General features: G+C 41.8%; 1 protein-coding gene across 1 annotated transcript in view; it reads left to right on the top strand.

Annotated features, from left to right (window-relative positions):
- The window catches only part of LOC100948904 (nuclear receptor coactivator 2-like), a 246941-nt gene that overhangs the window by 1056 nt on the left and 240981 nt on the right, over positions 1–4904 (top strand). The window lies entirely within an intron of this gene.

The following is a 4904-nucleotide window of genomic DNA, read 5'->3' as shown; positions in this document are numbered from 1 at the left end:
GCGGCGCCGAGCTGGGCTCGCCCCTGACTTAACTTTCTGGGTGCGGGCATGTGTGCAGGAGGCGCGCTGGGGCCAGGGCTGGGGGCGGGAGGCGGTCCGGGAGGTTCCGGGTTGGCTCGCCAGCGCCCCCTTTTTTCTCCCCCTCTCCCCGCCCCTGAAGGGACAGGCCCTCGGGGCCCCAGGCGGGAAGCGGGAGGGGCCCTCCAGGCCGGCTCGCGACGGTCACGCCCCAGGCCCTGGGACACTTCTCTCTCGTGCTCCCGAGGGCTGCTGGGGGGAGGGGGCCAGGGTCGTCGCTGCGGGCTGGAGCTCCCCGCCCCCCTCCCCTCCAGGGAGTCCCGGAGGCGCCTCTTCCGAGATCGGGGGTGGGTCGGTCCCTGGTTAGATGGCCCCTCCCTTTTCCCCCCTCCCCTAGTGGTTTCCGGGGCCTGCGGGATCGAGGGGCGGGAATCGGGGACCGGAGCCCCCTTCCACTCCGGGCCTAATGCCTTCTGGGGCTGTTACTGGTATGGTAAACTTTCGTAAACCTGAGACCGAGCCTGAACGCCCTCCTCCGACACCGCGTCCTCTAATCCCACTCCCACTCCACCCCTTCCAACGCCTTCCCCTCCCACCGACCCGAATCTCGCTGCGTCTGACTGATGGGGCAGCGAGCCAATCGAAGGCGAGGAGCTGACCTGCCGGGTGTCGGTAAACCAATCGTGGGGATCGGGGGAAAGAAGGGGGCGGGGTTTCTCCCGGCCAGTTAGAGCGGAGTTGCGAGCGGGGTGGGGGAGTCATGGAGACGCCAAGAGCTCTCCACTCGTGTCTATCCCTGGTCACCCATTCCTTGATCTGTGGGGCAGTGTCTCTTGTGCGGGCTGTGACCCGAGGTGACATGAGTGGTACACGAGGTACTGTATTTTCTCCTTACCGCCATAGACGTTGTCTTAGACACGACCAAGTCTACAGCCACTTTGGGATATGGCAGGAACTCCCCGAGGCCCGTTTCTAACATGGCATATGGTGTAGTAACAGGGTTCTGGACCTCAGCGTCGGGTTTACATGCTAAGGGTCTTAGAAGTTATCTGTTTACCTCTCTCTCAGTTTCACTCAGTTGCACTAGTATGAGAACAATGAAATTTGAAAGAGGACCCTTAGAATGAAGGCTTCGGAATAGTCTTAACGTCAACTGATTATTGGGAGCGGAAAGCATCATTGTTTCTGATGGCTTCACTGGTTCCTTGTTTAAGTAGATTGCTAATTCTCAAAGTGTGCTTGAAGGTTCCGCATGGTATTAAAAAAAAAGTTGTGGTTTATGGTATGCATTCTTTTTTTTTTTTTTTTTTTTTTTTAGTAATACAATGAAGTTAGGAACCAAAGCGTCACGGATTGAAACGCTAAGCGTGGTTATTTAAGGAGCAAAGCTAGTCAAAGGATATTTGTCTACAGAAAAAAAAGTCGGAGTAAAATATAGTTTGCCAGATTACTCCCACACAAAAGATTCTTAAAAATAATTTTAGTTTTCTTCTTAAACACTGCTGACTTGTAAAGTGCGTGGGTACTTTCCTGGTTTATACAAGGTTTGGAGACATCTTTGTTGTTTTAACTGTTTATTGAGTGTGTTCAGTCAAGTGACTTTCTTAACTCCTGACTTTTAGGAAGAGTGAGGGTAGGTCCTTGCTTCTTTATAAAGATCACAGGTTGCACTTCAGGAATGGTCTTTTAAAAGGACAGTAGTTGCTAAAGAGCTGTGGTGTGTATGTATGCGTGTGCAGGCACTCCTGTTCTTTGTTGGTTAGGTTAGTGCACCCTGACAGCAGCAAGATTCCTTTTCACAACTACAATTTGTAGACTCTTTGGAAGTTAAAAGAATGAATAGTGTTAGATTAAGAATGAATCCTTCATTTTTGTAATAAGCATCCCGTGAATTTCACTAAGTTTGGGAGTATTTTTGTTTAGGCATGATGTTTATCTCATCTCTACTGGGTTCTCAAGCTTTTATTAATATTGGATTAAAGAATTGAGGGGGACTATAGTTTTAGGGAGTAGTGTTTGCCAAACCCTACAAATGTTTTCTGTTCTAATATGCCATTTTCAGATTCACAATATGAATTTCCAATCCCTTGTAATTTTGAGTGTTCGTGTAGACTTAAATTACTGCATTTTGCTGTACCTTTGAGATGTTATTTTAGTGATAAGAGAAAAAACAGAAGATAAGGAAACATTCATTTAGACTGACTTAAGAAGTAGGAGTATCATAAACACCATTCAAAATTGGACAACATTCAAAAACCCCCATCATTAGTAATTTAGTTGCTGATGGGCACTCTGACAACATTCCCCCCCCACCCCCGCCTCTTTTCTATGATCCATTCTCTATAATAATCCTTGAAAATGTTCTCAGAATCTTGGTGGTAGAGAGTAGCAAGTCGCCTAGTGCTAGGGGAGGGGAAAAAAAAAACCTCAAGCATATGGAGACATCTAGAAAAAGATGTGCATCGTCAGCTGTGATTCCATTGTGTGCTCCTTAGGCTGAATCTGAGCCTTCTTCCTCCTGGGAATTTCAGTCTTAAACAGAGGAGTTCTTTGACTTTTAGATGTCAGGATACTGAAACAGAGGACAGAAAAGAGCTCTCAAATTATGAATTTAATATGTTTTGGGTAGTTAATAATTTTTGGATTTTAACCCTTCATTGGTTAAAATTAAATAAGTTTTGCTTGGTGTTCAAAGAGCACATGCCTGGAAATATAAAATGTAAGGGTTTGAGGGGAACTTGGGCTGTGGTATGAGAGGGGATAAAGGGTAATGCTCCTTGGTTGGCTTTATCTACAGTTACATCTTATTGAGGCTTTCCAAGCCTCAGTAGAATCAAGGAACTGTGAGCTGGGTTTCCATTCCATACCCTGTATTTAAGGATTCAGTACCTTAGCTGTTTCAAATCACATCAGGTTGAAATGTGACCCATAAACTAACAGCTTGGATTTCTTAGGAAAAATTGTTTGTGTTGTATGAGATTCAAAAACAATTCTTTTAGGCTGTTCTTCTTGGGATTATTGGGTAGTAAAAAAAAAGTATAACAGAAAAAAAAGATCTCTTTAAACAATTTTTCTAGAAGATTAATGTTCTGAAATGCACACTGTGTCCTTTGTTGGTATTTTGACCATTATTGTGTCATAATTGAAGTTATATTAAAAAGCACAATTAATGTTTGGCTATTATTATGGCAAAGCTGCTATTTAAGAAATTACTAGCTGTTTAATATTTTGTGTTTATAGTTTTATTTCACATGTTATTACATGCTTTATTGATTTTAAATTAAGAGAACAGGAGGGAGAAATAAGTCACTGCTTCAAGGTATTGGTCTTTTATTGCAGTAAATCATGAAATCAGCAGCAAATCAGTATTTTTTCCCCCTAGTGAAATAATACTATATTTTAAGGAAAACAGTATAAAACCTTCAGTTTTGGGTACTCTTTCTTATCTCAAGCTAATTTTATCTATATGTGTTGCTTTTCTAAACATAAGATGTTCTTAGTGTTTGTATGTTTACCTCCTTTTTTGTTTTAAAGGATTCTAGAAGGGTTTATGAATTGTAAACTGTAGAAAAAATATTATGTCATATTACTCTCCAAAGTCTACTAAAAGTAATGTGTGGAAACGTTGTAAAATATAAGTTTAGTGTCACAGACCTTCAGTTCAGACAACATAAAAGAAAACATGTACTTTATGGATTCTAGATGCTAATTTCTAGATAGAGGTGAGAGTGTGACATTTGTGGATATTTTAGGAACTGGTATAGTTCTCCTAGCTGTTGTAAAACTGATTGTGAAAAGGAGTGGAAATCTTAAGCGAAACATCTGCTGTGAAGGTAACTGAAATTAAAAGGCTGGATGGTCCACAGGTAGATTATAATACCGTTAGCTTTTAGAGCAAAGATTTTTTATGTGTTTTCTATGAAATGTTGATTAGTGACCACATTTCTGGCTTCCTGTGGCTGTGATGATATAATGTAATTGTGGAAATGTTGATTCTAGCACAAATTTTGGTTGATTGTCTGGTTGGAAATTTCTGGAGAAGAATCAAAGGAGCAGGGAATCTATGGTGGTGTTTTACTTAGCTGTTTTTAGGCTTTTGGACGTAGGATCATACTCTTAAGTAATAAAGAGAGGGAGCGCCTTCTAGGTAGAAGTTATTAGCAACTAGTTAAAGATTCCAAAAGAAGAAAAAAATCATCTTTTACATTGACCAGGCATCAACTGCCTGATAAATGGAGGATTGAAGTTAGTGTACTAATTTTGGCAGAATTCCTGCTTTTTAGGCAGCCAGTTTCAAATTGAGTTCTTCAGGGTCAACTTAAATCTCGTTTTGGGTTTTTCAGATCTTGTCTTTAAAAAAAATTTTTTTTTTAATATTTCAGGTTAATGTAAGGGTACAAATTAGGTTACAACATTTCATTTGTCAGGTAGAGTCCCTCTTAATAGTTGTGTCCGTAGATCTTGTCTTCGATTCTTGCCTTACTTTACCATTGTTTCATTCCGTGGCATTGGGAGTATACTTTGGTAGTACAAACCATCCATTACAAATCCAATGATTGAAGGTGTTTTTGTTGTTGTTGTTGTTGTTGGGATTGGAGGTAGAGAGGGACATATTTGCCTTAATTTCAATTTGCTTTGGTACTAATGATCTGTTCTTTTGTGTGTAGTTTTAATTATATAATGTCGGCAAATTCTGGTTTGTTGGGGTTGTCTTTTTCCTGAAAACAGCATTATTAATGTTTATAATAAAAAATGTTGTGGCTCAGCACCCATAGCTCAGTGAGTAGGGCGCCGGCCACATACAGCGGGGCTGGTGGGTTTGAGCCTGGCCTGGGCCTGCTAACAATGACAACTGCAACCAAAAAATAGCGGGGCATTTTGGTGGG

Source organism: Otolemur garnettii, unplaced genomic scaffold, assembly GCF_000181295.1.
Source record: "Otolemur garnettii isolate 467f Iridium unplaced genomic scaffold, OtoGar3 scaffold00323, whole genome shotgun sequence".
In the NCBI taxonomy this organism is placed as follows: Eukaryota; Metazoa; Chordata; class Mammalia; order Primates; family Galagidae; genus Otolemur; species Otolemur garnettii.
Note: the sequence above shows the minus strand (reverse complement) of the source record. Positions and strands in the feature narration are given on the sequence as shown.